Here is a 17,464-nt window from a genome sequence, read left to right as displayed (position 1 = left end):
AATTCTGCATCTTTTGGCCTCTCTTCTTACAGCCTCCAAATTCCACTGAACTGCGTGTTTAGGTAAAACTGCCCAGTATTTATACAGGCTCTCTCCTGCTTCCATCCTCATCCTTTCTAGTTCTAATCTTTTTATTAATGACAATGCTGGCCCATGTCTACACATAGATGTGAGCCTGTAGCTGTTCTTTCATCCACACCAACATCGGTGGCTTCTGATGCGGTGACCAGATCTGCAAAGGCCACTCTGATGACGGTGGTAAAAACCACATAATTTGTGCCATCACTGACATACTACTGTGTCTGGGACTTGGCCAGAAACTTCAGCCTCAAAGGTGTGCTAGGCATCCCTGCAGTCATTCTCTGTGGTGGGCCCTGATGTTGGACCAGTACAGGGGTCCTCAAACTTTTTAAACAGGGGGCCAGTTCACTGTCCCTCAGACCACTGGAGGGTCTGACTATAGCAAAAACAAAACTTATGAACGAATTCTTATGCACGCTGCATATATCTTATTTTGCAATGAAGAAACAAAACAGATACAAATACAATATGTGGCCCGCAGGCCATAGTTTGAGGACCACTGAGTTAAAGGGACAAAACTGAGGCCCAAAGAGGTTGGACAACTTGTCCCAAGGACACAGAGCCCCTGAGAGTATCCCCCTTGGACTAGGACAGGGAACCCTGAAAAAGGCAGATCAGAGGGAGCCCTTCGCAGTGTCTTCCTCAACTTCAGCCCCAGGAGCAGAGCAGGCTTTGATGCTGGGCAGGTTTAATCACCTCCTGGTCTCCACCTTTCCCTTTCCCTTTCCCTTTCTGGAGGAGCAAATGGCTGAGAAGGACAGAAACTGTCTCCAGTTCTCCCTCCCCTGGGTCACTTCTCAGCTGCAGCTTTCCTCACCCCATGAGCACCAGTGGGTGGGTGTCTGCTGTCAGGGAAATGATGGGACACTGAGCAGTTTCCCACTGACTCTCAGGTCAGAGTGTCTCACTGGGTTCTAGAAACTTCTCTCTGGCACATGGGGTACCAGGACAGAGACTTTGAGGACTCCCCATCTCCCACCCCACTGGGAGTCTGAACAGATCTGGGACCCCCGACTATAAGTTCTGCTGAGTCTCAGCAGGCTTCTCTGGCTGACCAAGCTCAGGGGGTATGGGGGAAAAAGTGGGGTACACCCACCCATGTCAAGCACCCCCATACCATGGTAGTCCAGGCTAAATGATTTCCACATCTCACCAACACTGCTGCCCTTCCTAGAACCTGGGCACACCCCAGCTCCACAGAAGTCTCAAAATAGCCTCCTGATTCCAGAAGGCAGAAAAGGGCCCCCCAACACTGTGCTTTGGGATCCAGAGATTTCAATCCAAAGGATCAACAGTAGAAGAAATGAGATAGCATGGAGGTAGGGAGTTTGCCTTGCATGCAGAAGGTCGGTGATTCGAATCCCGGCATCCCATATGGTCCCCCGAGCCTGTCTGAGTGTAGAGCCAGGAGTAATTCCTGAGCGCTGCTGGGTGTGACCCAAAACAAACAAACAAAAGATAATAATAATAATTTTAGAAAAATGTTGGGAAACAGAGCAAGGAGAGTGCAGAAGGGGTTCTTCTAAGAAGGCTGTGACGGGCCAAAGATGGCCAGGAGCACAGGCCAAGCTGATTCACACCACACCCCGCAGCACAAGGCAGGCCCTGCAGGAAGAGCAGGTGTCACTAGCTCCCACACAGCCTGCTCCCTCCCGACCCCCAGGTTCCCAGCAGCAGAGTCTGCCCCCACCTCTTTCCCACCGACTAAAAAAGGCAAGAAGTCAACCAGACAAGGGAGATTCCCAACCTTTCCACCCAACCCAGAAGCATCAGCACAAAGTCTTCCCTGCCCCATCCCTGGTCCCGGCACCCCCACAGACTGTCAGGGACGCTGAAGTCCTAGCCTGAGAACAGCCACTCTGACCTGGCTTTCTGAAATCCAGACTCGAGGGCCGGCAGCCAAATACCCGTCTTTAGGGTACACAAACTCCAAACAGACAAACATGGATCCCTTCCTCCTCCTCCTCCTCCCAACAACACGTACTGTCACTCCCAGCACCAAGATACCCCAACCTCTAAGTGAGACTCCCTGAGTGTGATGCCCCTTGCAGCCTGCACCACAGCCTCTCCTCTCCATGCCCTTGGTCAAGCACAGGCATCTGATGCCCATGCACTCCTTCTACTCAACCACTGAGACTGTAACTACCAGTGATTCTCTTGGTCTGGACCGCTGGAACATGCCCCACTGGCTGCAGGACTAGCACTGGCCACACATCCCAACACTCACCCCAGTCACCCATCCACCCCCGCACCTCTTCACAGGAATCTCACACCTAGTCATACACACCCCATGGCCCGCAGACACCAGGCAGGCTCAATAGTGATGCTTTACCTCTCCTCGGTCTCACAGGCAAGCACATGTCTCTGTCTTTCTGGGGGTGGGGGAAGAACAGAATTCACCCTTCAACCATGGGAAGACTGATTCAGTACCAGAAAATTTGCTCTGACTCTGAACTATCTGCCTGCGCTGGGGGCTCCCGGGCAGGCCCTGCAGAATCAAGCCCTGTACACTGGCAGGGTGGGGGGAGACAATGTGAGTCACCTTGGGTGGTGCTTAGACTTATTTCTGCCTCTGCGCTCAGGGCACCACTCCTGGATGTGATCGGGGAATCATCTGAAGGTGCTGGGGACTGAACCAGAGTTGGTCACCTACAAAACAAGTGCCTTGGCCCCTGCATATTCTCTCTGGTCCTCTGTACATGTTTACTTCCTGAGTGAAAACTGCTTATAAGATCGATCATGGTGTCATTCTGCTCCCATGTAATCCTGGGACCACGGCAGGGAAGTTATGTACGAGACGCCTCTGGTGATAGAAGGACACTCTGAGAAAAGTCGACAGCTTCAGAATATCTAAGTGTCAGGGCTGAGAAAACCAGGCCATGGCCATTGAGCATGCAGCCCATGCCAGCCGTGTGAGCGATTTGTCACATCTCGTCATCATCAGGCCCCCTGCCCCGGCTGGGACCCAAGACAGAAGTGGCCGGCCCCATCCCATGGCTATCTCCACTTGTCCTGCAGAAAGCTAGACCTGACCCTCCTGTCTATGGCTTCCTCCTTCCTCCTGCTTATCCTTATAGCAGACAGCAGTGCTGGGCCCCATCCTCTGTCTCCACATCCCCACTCTGACACTATTTTTATGTTACTTCATTTCACTACAGGAATCTAAGCTTAAAGCAAGGCCACTATGCATCCTTTCATCAATTGTAGTCCACACACGTGAATGTGCGCACGCAGAGTGACATTGGGAGACACTGATTAAGAACCATGGGTGGATGGGGGAAAAGGAGGAGAGGGAGTGGGCAGGAGGAAAGAAAGACAGGCCACCGGGCAGGCAGGCAGGCAGGCAGACAGACCGAGCCCTATGACTGTGCCTTGATGCTGGCACATTCCCATCATCCAGTTCTTTTTCCTTCTCATTCCCCATAAAACTATGTCAGGTCTCAAGGCATGGGTTTTCTGTTGAAGTGAGCCTGCTCACCTGCACACTCCTACATTTACTCACTCACTCACTCCTCGGCTTTCTGACTTTGTGGCCAGCAATCCTCCAAGAAGATCAAGCTACATGAGCTGACCCCCAAGAATACAAGCCACATCAGGCCTGGAGAGATAGACAGCGGCGTTTGCCTTGCAAGCAGCTGATCCAGGACCAAAGGTGGTTGGTTCGAATCCCGGTGTCCCATATGGTCCCCTGTGCCTGCCAGGAGCTACTTCTGAGCAGACAGCCAGGAGTAACCCCTGAGCACTGCCGGCTGTGGCCCAAAAACCAAAAAAAAAAAAAAAAAGAATACAAGCCACATCAAGACACTAAGAAGTGGAACCAGAGAGATAGCATGGAGGTAAGGCATTTGCCTTGCATGCATAAGGCCGGTGGTTCGAATCCCGGCATCCCATAGGGTTCCCCGAACCTGCCAGGAGCAATTTCTGAGTGTAGAGCCAGGAGTAACTCCTGCGCACTGCTGGGTGTGACCCTAAAACCAAAAAAAAAAAAAAAAAAAAAAGAAAAGAAGTACTAAGACCCCTTTCGGTCCTGAGGAAGCCCTCCAGTAAGTCCTGTAAGACCCAAACACAGGCCAGACACTGTTGGGGCTCGCCAGCCCCTGCACCCTGGCCATAGTGGCCACCTTCACACTGACTTACCCACGACTTCCTTGTTTTTTGTTTGTTTGGTTGGTTTTGGGGGTCACACTCGGCAGCGCTCATAGGTTACTCCTGGATCTGCGCTCAGAAATCGGTCCTGGCTGGCTCGGGGGACCATATGGGATGTCGGGATTCGAACCACCACCGTCCTGGGTTGGCTATGTCTCCGGCCCCTACCCGTGACTTTCTATTTTTTTGTTTTGTTTTGTTTTTGGGTCACATCCCACTGCACTCAGGGGTTACTCCTGGCTCTACGCTCAGAAATCGCTCCTGGCAGGCTTGGGGGACCATATGGGATGCCGGGATTCGAACCACCGTCCTTCAATATGCAAGGCAAATGCTCTACCTCCATGCTATCTCTCTGGCCCCACCCATGACTTTCTAAGAGGAAATGCACTTCCTCAAGGACAAGGCAAAGTCCTAGACACTGGTCCAGGACCTGCAGGATGCTGTGGAGAAACTGCACTCTGGGGATGGACACACTGATGCCCAGAGCCCTTGCAGGGTGGGGATAGGGGGCCGCCTGAAGCCCCTGAACCCTGGCAAGATTTCCAACCTAGCCTGGAGAGGGGTAAGAGTGTTCCCACAGATCTCCCAGTGCCAGGCTGCGCTGATGCTCCCACTGATGAGCACCAAGAGCAGAGCAAAGTTCCCTGTGAAGGTGCCCTGAGCAAAACTAGAAAGGGAGAAATCAGCTCCAAAACTACCAGCATCTTCTAAAGACCATAGCAAAAGTATGTTACAATCTACCAGCCAGTGACGGTCTAAAATCAGCAAAACATTTCCAAACAGAGGGCTAGGAAAATAGGACAGTGAGTGGGGTGCTTGCCTTACCAGTGATTCCTGAGCAGAGCCACAAGGAAACCCTGAGCACCACCACTTGTGCCCCACCACCACCACCAAATAAACCAAAAAACTTTCAAATGGGAACAAAGTTGTAGCTTGGCTATTAACTAGTCAGTGCATGCATCAGTCATGGAGGACTATCCGCTAGGCATCTACTAGAAAGACCAGAATGACCTCACCCCTGAAAGGAAATCAGACCTTAAACCTTCACTGCAAATTGAAATGCTACACCTCACATTCAATCATCAGGAGATTAAAGTTGAAACCACAAGAAACTATTACAAGCACTTTTTCCCAATGAAGCCTTTTCCTGAGCTTACCTGTCACTCCTCCAACCAGTTTCCAAAGCCACACCTAGAGCTGAGAAAGCCCTGAGGGAAGGAAGGAACCTAGCTTCAGGGTCAGAGAGCTAGGACAGGGGTGAGGGTGGATGGAGATGGTATAGATGTTTGGGTGCTTGCTTTTCCTGCGACTTTAAACCCTGGTTTAAAATCCTTGGCCAACCCCTATCTAGACCCCCTAGCACTGGCTGAGGTGGTCCCCAAACCAAAACCAAACAAATGTAAACAACCCAGAAATCACCTCTTAAGCAATAAGCTCCTCCTACCTGGGCCTGCACAAAGCCACCTCTGACAAACCCCGCAGGCCCCAGGGGGCAGTGGTTCTGAGGAGTCTCAGGATTTCTTGAGGAGGTGCCAGAGCAAAGACGTTTGCCTTGCATGCAGCCAATACCAGACGGACCCCTGTTCAAATCCCGGCATCCCAAAAGGTCCCCTGAGCCTGCCAGGAGGGACTTCTGAGCACAGAGCCAGAAGTAATCCCTGAGCGCCATTGGATGTGACCCAAAAACAAAACAAACAAACCAAAAAAAAAAGACTTTGTTAGGAGCTGAGATGGTTCTCAGCAGCAGCAGAGAACTCACACCCACCCGCCACTCTCCTTTCCTAGATCCGTATCTGTCAAGAGGCACCACACACAGGCGCTCTGCTCCCCCAGGATCCGTGCCAGGCTCCCAGGTCCAGGCCATGCCTTGAATGCAGAATTGACACTGAGCCAGAAAATCTGGGTTCACTGGGGCTGTGAGAGAAAAGATAGTCCCAGAGGGGCAGGCGGCAGAGGGTCACACTCACTGCCTTGCAGCGGCCCAGAGGGTCCCAGCGTGGGGGAAAACAATGCCCCACTCCCACTGGGCCATCCTGGCTTGGGGGTTGCTGGACTGAGCCTGGTGGGGGAGCCCCGATGAACAAAGGCTGAGGTGCTGGGAGCCCTGCAGATGTGAAACCTAGGAGGAAGAAAGACAAAGCCCAACTGCAGTAAGGGCACAAAATGCAGAAGCCTTAAAATGGCAAGCGACACTTAGGCTGCCCTAAGTCATGACCACAGCAGACTTTATCAACTTGTTTTCCATAAACATGCAGTTCCTCAGAAATGGATCAGAAACACAGATTTCCACTGACCTAGTTATCAGGCTTATGTAAAAGCAGAGACAAAATACTGCATTGACTAAACATGAAAATAATTACATCCATTATTTTTCCTTTTACTCTAATCAGGTAATTTGCCTTCTTGCTGTTCTTTTTTTTTCCTTTTCTTCTTATTTTTGGGGGAGGGGGGCATACTCAGCAGTGCTCAGAGTTTATACTCCTGGCTCTGCACTCAGAAATCACTCCTAGCAGGCTCGGGGGACCATATAGGATGCAGGAAATAAACCCAGGTCCATCCTGGGTCAGCTGCTTGCAAGGCAAATACCCTACACTGTGCTATTGCTCTGTCCCCTTTTCTTTTGGTTTTATGCCACAACTGGTAGTGCTCAGGGGTTACTCCAACTTGCACTTAGGTATTAGTCATGGCAGACTCTAATGACTATATGGGATACCAAGGACCAAACTGGGTCAGGCAAATACCTTACCTGCTGTTCTACTCTGGTTTCCTAGGTAATTTATTTTTTTGTTTTTGGTTTTTGGTTTTTTTTGGGGGGGGGGCACACCTGGTAGACTCACAGGGGTTACTCCTGGCTATGTGCTCAGAAATCGCTCCTGGCTTGGAGGACCATACGGGACGCCGAGGATAGAACTGAGGTCCATCCTCAGCTGCGTGCAAGGCAAACACCCTACTGCTATGCTATCTCTCCAGCCCCAACCCCTAGGTAATTTTCTTTTTTTTTCTTTATTTTGGTTTTTGGGCCACACTCGTTTGACGCTCAGGGGTTACTCCTGGCTATGCACTCAGAAATCGCCCCTGACTTGGGGGGACCATATGGGACCATATGGGACGCCGGGGGATCAAACTGTGATCCGTCCTACGCTAGCGCTTGCAAGGCAGACGCCTTACCTCTAGCGCCACCTTCCTGGCCCCACCCCTAGGTAATTTTCAAATAAACCTTTTTTTTTGTTTTTGTTTTTGTTTTTGGGCCACACCCAGCGGTGCTCAGGGGTCACTCCTGGCTGTCTGCTCAGAAATAGCTCCTGGCAGGTACGGGGGACCATATGGGACACCGGGATTTGAACCAACCACCTTAGGTCCTGGATCAGCTGCTTGCAAGGCAAATGCCGCTGTGCTATCTCTCCGGGCCCTCAAAGAAACCTTTAATGGTAAAACCAAACAGTTCTATTTTCTTCTGATTACTCAATTATCTTAACCTCCAAATGCTGCCAGATTATGAAGATATTTAACTCCTACCACAGGGAAATGCAAAGTCTCCAAGGGTTCACATGAAAGGCCCATTCTCAATGTAAAATCATGGGCTGTGAAATAGATTGGGGAAACCTTTTGAGGATACCCCAAAAGTCTTTAGTTCCTGGCCTTAGACACCCAGGTGTCTCGAGGCAAGAAAGACAATTTGGGGTCCTTGTGGGTCATGAGTATTCTTGAGTATGGGGTAAGGCAAAGCCCTGAGGTCACTTGTAGGGACTGAGTCTTCATCTGCAGACACCAAAGGCTGAACACCCTCCTACCAGACAGTGTCACCTATCGACATGTGAGTGTTAACTTCTCTGGCATGCAATAACTCACTTAACTGCTACCTGGAGGTTCCTAAAAGCCCTGTGACAAAAACTGCTGAAGTCTGGACCCACTAAATCATGTGGAGACTGTGCTGAGCCTGAAGAAGTCCTCAGAGGTAGCCACCAGCATGTCCCAAATCCATGACAGTGGACAGAGGGGTCATCACAGGGCTATGTGTGGGGGAGTGGAATTAACTCAGAAGGGCAGGGGTGACAGTCCTACTCCAAACATGGCAGCTGTGAGCATGCTGCAGAAAAATGGGGGACGAATGGGTGTGCCTTAGAATCCCATAGTCTGGGGCCGGGCAGTGGCGCTGGAGGTAAGGTGCCTGCCTTGCCTGTGCTAGCCTAGGACGGACCGCGGTTCGATCCCCCGGCGTCCCATATGGTCCTCCAAGAAGCCAGGAGCAACTTCTGAGCGCATAGCCAGGAGTAACCCCTGAGCGTCACAGGGTGTGGCCCAAAAACCAAAAAAAAAAAAAAAAAAAAGAATCCCATAGTCTCTAGTCTCTGCTCTCCCTGACTGATGGACCCCTGAGAAAGGGTGGAATTGACCCCTCAGACCCTAGAAAGAAGGGAACGCTCTCCATGGTGCTGGCTGGAAACCAACCACCTTTGTGAACTTTAGGCAAATACACAGAAATAGCTTTATGGAGAAACCAGTAGCCCAGGGGTCAGCAGGGCCCATGAGACTGTCCCCAGGCAACCTGACCATCATCTCCCACCCTGCTTAAAGAGAAAAAAGGTGCCACCCAGCACCTTCACAGCAGGATCAGCAGCTGATCAGTGAGGTACTAAAAGTGGGCATCCTGCCAGGCCTCACATAGAAATCCCCGCACCAATCTGCAGCCACAGTCCCTGGGAGCAAGCACCGAGCAGAGGAAACATACTTCCTTTTTTTGTGTGTTTGTTTTTTGTTTGTTTTGGGGCCACACACGGCTACACTCAGGGGTTACTCCTGGCTCTGAGTTCAAAAATCATTCTTAGCAAGCTCTGGGGACCATATGGGATGCCGGGGATTGAACCTGGGTTTGTCCTGGGTTGGCAGCATGCAAGGCAAATAAATGCCCTACCACTCTGCTATGGTTCCAGCCCCTGAAAAACACACGTCTGAGGCCACAGTAAATGAATAGCTGGGGCTGGAATCCAGGGTAGCCCCCCTGCCTAGTCACTTGGCACAAAGCTTTGCACCATAGCCCAGCAGCTCAAAAGCTTGTTCTCTTCCTCAAGCTCAACAGCCTCAAAAGGCCAGGCCAAGGCCTCCAAGCTCCATTATCTGTCTAGCATCCCATGGGTCTGGTGGAGGTTGAGGGACAAAGACTCACCTCAAGGATATGGGCCATTTTTTAAAAGTGGATCCCTAGGGCTGAAGCACAGTGGTAGGGCATTCTTCTTGCACACAGCTGACCTCGGTTCAATTCCTGGCATCCCATATGGTCCCTCGAGCCCAGCAGGAGTGATTCCTGAGTTCAGAGCAACCCCAAGTCTCTGCCAGGTGTAGTCCAAAAAACAAGAGAGGGAGGAAGGGAGGGGCCAGAGCAATAGTGCAATGATAGGACGTTTGCTGTGCACATGGCTAACCCAGGACAGTACTCGGTTCAATTCCCGGCCAGGAGCGATGTCCCCCAAGCCAGGAGCGATGAAGAGAAGAAGGAGGAAGAGGAAGAGAAGGACAAGGAGGAGGAGGAGGAAGAGGAGGACAAGGAGGAGGAGGAGGAAGAGGAGGAGGAGGAGAAGGAGAAGGAGGAGGAGGAGGAGAAGAAGAAGAAGAAGAAGAAGAAGAAGAAGAAGAAGAAGAAGAAGAAGAAGAAGAAGAAGAAGAAGAAGAAAGGAGGGGGGAAGGAGGGAGGGAGGTAAGAAGGGAGGGAGGGAGAAAGAGAAGTAAGGAAGGAATGAAGGAAGAGAAAGGAAGGAAGAGAAAGAAAGGAAGGAAGGAAGGAAGGAAGGAAGGAAGGAAGGAAGGAAGGAAGGAAGGAAGGAAGGAAGGAAGGAAGGAAGGAAGGAAGGAAGGAAGGAAGGAAGGAGAGGCTGGAGTCCTAGACCAGCGGAAAAGCGCTTGCCTAGCAAGCTGAACCAATCAGGTTTGAGGCCCGGCATCCTATGTACATTAATATGCATGGAATGATTAAAAGGATGTGGAATGATTATAAAAAGATGAGGAGTGGTTAAAATATATATAAAATGACCAGGAGTATGAATATGATTATAAATGAAAAAGGAATAATAAGATAGATGGAATGGAATATGGATGGGATAAACAATGACAACAATAACAGGTGCCTTGGAACAATGAGGGCCTCTTGGAAACAGAGAGGATGAGTTGGAATCCCCAAATACTTTAAATAAAAAAAAAGACCTAAAATACTACTGTGAAAGATATGTAAGCCAATATGATCAAAATAAAAATTTAAAAAAGGGGCCGGGCGGTGGCGCTGGAGGTAAGGTGCCTGCCTTACCTGCGCTAGCCTAGGAGACGGACCACGGTTCGATCCCCCGGCGTCCCATATGGTCCCCCAAGCCAGGAGCGACTTCTGAGCGCATAGCCAGGAGTAACCCCTGAGCGTTACCGGGTGTGGCCCAAAAACCAAAAAAAAAAAAAAAAAAAAAAATTTAAAGAAAGAAAGAAGAGAGAGAAAGAAAGAGAGAGAAGACCCTGGGGCCGAAGCCATAGTACTTGAGGGGCACATGGCCAACCCAGGTAGTTCACTTAGCACCACCAGGAATAAGTTCTGACCACAGAGCAAGGAGTTACCCCTAAACATTGCCAATGTGTCCCCTTCAAAAGAAAGTAAGTGGGCCCAGGAATAGACACTGAGTGTCCCTCATGAAAGTCAACCAAAGTGACCCGCTCTTCCCAACTCTTGTCCAAGCCCATAGGCACCTCCTTGGTGCCCACCAAGGGTAGGGCACAAGTCCCCCTGAGCATCCCAGATAAAGCTCTGGTGGTCCCCAGCACCACTGGACCAGAATATTCAGTCAAAAGGCTAATGCATCAAGTATCCCTGGAAATAACTTCTAGGTCCCCCAACTCTATTTGGAAGGAGCCCCCAAAAGGTTAAAGTAGAAACTTGGTGGCCAAGCACCAGAAGCAGGACTGGACAGTGCCAAGAGGGGAGAGTCTGCCTTAGGGAGGGCACACACTGACCATGGGGAGCTCACAGAAGAGCCACGAGAGCATGGGTAGGAGGGCTGGCACCATAGCCTCAGACTGAGCAGTTTCCATAAAAAGGGAGACAATTAGGAATTTGTTCCCCAGTGCCCCTTGAGAGAAGGCACTGTTTTCCTGCCTCAGTATCCCCTACTGCTCACCTCCCTCTATAAGTCCCACAACAACGCGTATGCCTACCTGCCTGCACAGTCTGTGGACTTCTTGACAAGGATTCTGGACATTCTCCATGGGCCATGCTCAACTACATAGCATATACCTGCTGACCAAGAAATAAATATTGGCAAGGAGTGGCGTGTCCAAGAGCTAGTACAACATCTTAAGGCACTCACCTTGCACACAGCCAACCTGGGTTCCCAGCATTCCTTAAAAAACCCACCAGAGGGGCCGGAGAGATGGCATGGAGGTAAGGCGTTTACCTTTCATGCAGAAGGTCATCGGTTCAAATCCCGGCGTCCCACATGGTCCCCCGTGCCTGCCAGGAGCAGTTTCTGAGCACAGAGCCAGGAAAAACCCCTGAGCACAGCCAGGTGTGACCCAAAAACCACAAAAAAAAAAAAAAAAAAAAAAAAAAAAACCACCAGAAGTGAGCCCTGAGCCGAGCAAAGGGTGACCCCAAAACCAATTTAAAAAAAATGTTTTAGGTGTCAGGACCACAATTTAGGGGCAGAGGACACACCCTGCTTGTGAGAGGCTCTGGGTTCCATCCCAGGCATCCCAAAGGAAAAGTTTGCCAGAGCTGAGGCGGGGCCGTGGCTCAGCGGGAGGGCATCTGCCTTGCGTGTGTGAGGTCCCAGCACCACACACAGAGTTTATTTTAGATTATAAAGAACAGAGTGGCAGCTCCCCTTCTTGAGCATCTATCATTGCCTGCTGTTGCTGCACACGCTTCCAAGCATGATCTCACGTTCTCTACATCCCAAAACAAATAAAATCAGATCCTATCATCACCAACTACTTTACGATAAGGAAATTGCGAGGGGGGGGGGAAGCAAAGCAGGTAAACTCCCCCACGATATGCATATACTCCCAGTAAGTAAATGGCCAACCTGGACTTTGAATGCTGGGCTGGGTGGAAAATCAGTTTTCAGATGCCAGTGAACAAACCCTTTTTCCTTTCTCTTTCTATCCTCTGACTGGCATCCAGACTGCTTGGGCTGCTCTTTAATCTATTGTTCACTGGGACCAAAGCCATTTCTTTCCTAGAGGAAAACAAGGGATGTCTCTTGTTATGCTTCTCCACGAGGACTGCTAACCATTAGAGAGCAAACATCACAAGGGGGGAAGGGGCGGTTAACAAAACTGTGCTTACAATATTAGGGAGAAACATTTATTACAGAGGAACTGTATGTACTAGTTGGAACATTTCCCAACTCTGGAACAAATTTCCAAAATAGATCAAGCAAATAAATGGAGGAGCAAGAGTATGTATAGAATGCTATCCCCTCTGTGTGCGAGAGAATATATAATAAACTAGAAACTGGGGAACAGTGGGAGCCTCTAGGGGGACAAAACTGGGAGCTGGCAGCTGGAGGCAAGGAAGCCACTTGGTGATGTGTCCGCCTTTGATCTACTTGCCTTGTAAAAGTATCCCTCTGTGATTTTCCTTCTTCAAGACTTAAAAACACCATTAAAAAATAGAATGAGGGCCAGGGAGATGGTTCAGGAGTTCGGGGGCACAGGCTTTGCTCAGGACCCCTATATGATCCCCAAAACCACATATGCACCACATCCATGGACCCTCACATCGAACCACCAGTTTAGCTGACCAAGTATCACAAAACCCAAGTATCACCAGGAATGGCCCAAGACTTCCCCCAAGCATTGCCTGGAAGTTTTTCCTCCATTCCTCCCCCCAAAAAAAATTAAAAAATAGAAAATGCATTCTATTGTCAAGTCTTTTCCAAATGCTCATATATAGATGACTGCAACCATTAAAAATGAAATTTATGCACAAACACGGGATGAACTTGACTGTGGATAACTGTCCTTGATGGACATTTTCACTAAAGCTGACACAGGATTTGCTCAGCCCTGAGGCCAAACATCAGTGCTGCACCGTTGTGTGCTCTACCATTGGGGAGGTCTCCTGGGTCCCTATTATGGCTTCTTTCTACAGCATGAAGAAAATGCAGTTGAGAGACACAGACACAACCAGGGCATAAGCAACAGAGACAATCTGCCAACCCATCTGCTAAAAGTTCTTGGGGCTGAAGAGAAAGCACAATGGGTAGGGCACGCAGCTGATATGAGTTCAGTCCCCTTATCCCACATGGTCCCGAGCAAGCCCAGGAGTGATTCCTGAGAGTAAAGCCAGGAGTAAACTCTGAGCATCACCAGGTATTAAAAATGAAATGAAACAAAAGTAAATTTAAAAAGTCCTTCGCTCACCTCTCCCATGGGTACTAAAGAATCACAAATATGAAGCCCTGGATTGGATTGCCAAAACCCTCAGAAGCAAAGCAGTACCCAAAAAGAACCTACTATGTGTCTGGAAAATATTAGATAGTATTTTCAATGTTTTGGGTTTATTTTCATTTGGTCTGGTTTTCATTTTGGTCACGCCCAGCGGTGCTCAAGAGACTCTATGCAGAGCCAGGTATCAAACCCAGGTCAGCCATGTGCAAAGCCAGCGGCCTCTGTGTACTCTATGACTCGGGCAGTTTAAACCACCGGGCTTGTTCTTCACATCCACAGGCTCCCTTGAGCAGGTATCTTGCTTGTCTCTCTTTCTTTGCTTGCCTATTCCACTCTGGAGAAGCCCATGTTCTCTCTTGAAAGTGTACTTTCCCTTTCTCTGCCCTCACATCTTTCTAAGTTTCAATAAAACTATCTTGCTTCATCAAAAAGAAAAGAAAAAAATGGAACAGATCATTGGTTTGCTTCTTTCCACCTCTCAGGTGGAAAGGCAAGAGAGTCCAGAGGCCAGGAGGGGGTCTCCCGCATACCTGGCAAAGAACAGCACATAGCCGACCCAGATTCCATCCCCTGCACTCTATGTGGTCCTCTGAGCCTACCAGGAGTGATCCTTGATTGCAAAGCAAGGAGTAACCCCTGAGCACCTCCAGGTGAGGTCCCAAAACCAAAAAGAAACAGTGCTGTCTGAAGAAGACTAGTCTGAAGGCCTTGGACCCACAGTTCTGCACTACTGAATGGTACCTGAGGATGTGCTGAAAGACAGCCAGGTAGGGAGGGAAAGAAAGGGACAGTCATACTCAGGACCTCTCACATCAGGAGTTCTCTGGTATCTTGGCTGGCTTCAGTCTCTAAGAACTTCTCAAGGTAAGCAGGACATCTTTCTTTTCTTTTTTTTCTCTTTCTTTCTTCCTTCCTTCTTCCTTCCTTCTCCCTTCCTTCCTCCTCGCCCTTCCCTCCCTCCCTCCCTCTCTTCCTCTCCCCCCCCCACCCCCAAATCATTCGCAGACCCAGAATTACATCCACACAGGAGCCCCTGCCCACCACACTGCAAAGGAAACTTAACTTCCCAAGGTCAGTTGCAGGCCCAGGACAGAGCTGAGAACTGGGGGTCTGGGGTGCAAGGACCCAGGTTCAATTCCAGCTTGGTGGCCCTGGTGACTCCCAGAATTGCTGGCCCAAGCACCGAACCATCTGGAACAGTTGATCAGGAATCCCCAGGCCCAATTCAGGGGCCACTAGACTCTGCCTTAGAGGCCTCAAAATGAAACAACATGTAAATAAAAGGCAGAGTGAGACTATATCATAGAGAGTCCCATGCAAAATATTTACTATGTATGAAGTTTATCTCTCAAACCTGAACGCTGTCACTCCAAAAAGAATAAAAGGCTAATTCCCCTACTATTTATCCAATACATGTGCTAGCTAGTGCCTGTTCGCCGAGTTTGAACTCTCCTTTAACCTGCGGACTGAAATCTCAGAGAGTGGCTGCCATCGTTTTTGCCAAGGGAAGAATAAATGAACAATTCATATATTGCTTCTAAGAACCATGGGCACGGGTGGCACCAACACAGATCCTGCAAGAACCTACATCTCATCCGCATCCCATGAGGTCATCAATCAAGTAGTAAAAAGAGAGGCCAGCAGTCCAGTGACTGGTCCCCCCAAATCCCACACTTCAAAAGTGTTGAAAACTGCAGACCAGTCTACACAAGTCTCCTGCCATCTCTTCAGTCTATACCATACGAGTAGAGGAACTCCAGTTTAGGCAGATCAAAGTGAGTGTAAGCAGAGGCCCAGGGCCGTGCACAGATGAGCAGAAGGGTGCCCCATCATCCCAAGGCCTTCTCTTGATCTCTACAGGCACCTTATAATAACACTTAGGGCTTGTGCATGGATCGGGAAATAGAATTCCATTAAACTCATGCCAAAGTCCTCAGCAGGGCCAGGGTCCAAAGGTCAACCAACAATAAAATGCTTGTCATCAGCCACTTAAGAGTCCCCACAGAGACGAATAGTGACAGTGTGAGACCAGAAACTCCATTCCTAACTCCCCCAAATCGTCCAGTGATCAGTGATCCCTTCCCTCCGTGGCCCCTGGCACAGAAGGAGTTGACTTTCTATGCTGCAGAGATGCTGAACCCTGAGCTGCCCTCCCCGCAGCCTCAGCAGGGCACACACCCCCAGGGACCAGGGTGATGCATGGTTTTGGGTTTTGGGGTTTTTTTTTTTGCAAAGGCGGAAACAAGGCTGAGAGGAAAATCTCCAGGGAACACAAAGGCAGCTGCTTCGGAACCTGCTGCATTATTCCTGGTTTTCTCCCATGTGGGTCAGACCTAAGGAAATCCCAGTTGCATTTGGCACCCACCCAAGCCTGCAAACCAGGAGGAAGACACTTCTTCAGCTTCTCCCTCCCGATTCTGGGGCAACCCACGCATTTCTCAACGACTCAATCAGCCAACAACAGCCCGCTGCCACAACCCCCCATCATGCAAATAGGCATGCACCCCCCTACAACAGCAACAGAGGCACGCCTCTGAGCCATGAAAAAAAACTGCATGGCCCACTTGGACATGGCTGAGTGAGTGGAAGGAAGCTGCGAGGCCCCCTTTGACCCCCACATCCGATCCACCTGGCCTTGGGGTCACCCTCGAAGCCTCCAGGAGCCTACAGGCAGCCCAGAACTCCTGCTCCCACACCCCCATACCTATACACAGGGTCTCCCCAAATCCCAGCGACCACTCACTCACTCACACTCCTCGAGCTGTATACCTGGGGCTCCACCTCCAGCCTGGAAGCCCCTTCGTGCCCGGGGCCTGTCTGGGCCCTCCGGACCCCCCAGGTACAACTGGGGTCCCACCTAAGCCCGCCCCACCTGCAGTGCCGCTAGGCCCCGCCTTCTGCAGCACCTGCGGCCTTCCCTCACCACCACTCCCATCCAAGCACCTGAGGCCACGCCCCTTAGGCCTAGGCCACGCCCACGTCTGCAGCCCCCGGACCCAGACCACGCCCCCAAACCACGCCCATTGTATCAGGTCACGCCCCCGCACCTGCAGCTCCCCGGGCCAAGGCCACGCCCCCACGCACAGACCACGCCCGTCGCTCCAGGCCACGCCCCCGCACCTGCAGCTCCCTCAGGCCCGCCCCGCCCCACGGGCCGCGCTCTTCTCACCGCTCGCTCTCGCCGCCGCCGCAGTCCTGGCCGGTCACCTTGACGCGGGCCGCAATGGCTGCCGCCGCCTCCTCATGGCCCTGCGAGCGGCCCAGGCGGCAGCGGCGCCTTCGCTCCGAGGCCAGGGCCGGGCCGAGCCGGGCCAGGGCCGGGCCGGGCACAGCTGGAGCGCGAGCTGACTGACGAGGGAGCCGGAGCCGGTAGCCCAGCCGCAGTAGGAACCGCCGTCCGCTCCCGGGGGCTGAGCGGCGGGCGTGGCGGCCAATCAGCGCGCGGCGCACAAACCAGCCGGCCAATCGCGTCGCCGCGGGGGCGGAGACACGCAAATGAGGCTGGCGGGGCGCGCCAGTGCGCAGGCGCTGCAGCCTCCAGCGCTGCCCGGGCCTTGGCCTCCAGCAGACAGACTCTGCCTGGCCTGGCCTCTCTCCTCCTCCTCTTGCAGGGCTGATGATGCTGCTCGGCTGCATGCACACCCCACTTGGGCGCCCCGACACGCCCTTCCTTTCCTAGAAATAGCGGTGCTTCTCCTTCTGCACGCACTCAGGCCTCCTGCAATTTGCCCCTCTGCCAGGCCCTCTCTAGAATGTATTGTTTTCAACCAAAAAGTGCATTTGAAGAGACAGCTTCCCAATGCCCATTCTTTGC

The 17,464-nt window shown here is 51.2% G+C and overlaps 1 protein-coding gene across 4 annotated transcripts in view; it reads right to left on the bottom strand.

Annotated features, from left to right (window-relative positions):
- RALGPS1 (Ral GEF with PH domain and SH3 binding motif 1) overlaps positions 1-17,020 on the bottom strand; it is a 230,184-nt gene extending 213,164 nt beyond the window's left edge. For all 4 annotated transcript variants that reach the window (XM_049774155.1, XM_049774157.1, XM_049774158.1 and 1 more), the window contains exon 1: positions 16,820-17,020. The gene's annotated coding sequence lies outside the window, so the exon portion shown is untranslated. The remainder of the gene's footprint in view (positions 1-16,819) is intronic.
- Between the last annotated feature and the right edge of the window lie 444 nt (positions 17,021-17,464).

The sequence above is a fragment of the Suncus etruscus genome, chromosome 5 (assembly GCF_024139225.1).
Source record: "Suncus etruscus isolate mSunEtr1 chromosome 5, mSunEtr1.pri.cur, whole genome shotgun sequence".
Lineage (NCBI taxonomy): Eukaryota > Metazoa > Chordata > Mammalia > Eulipotyphla > Soricidae > Suncus > Suncus etruscus.
Note: the sequence above shows the minus strand (reverse complement) of the source record. Positions and strands in the feature narration are given on the sequence as shown.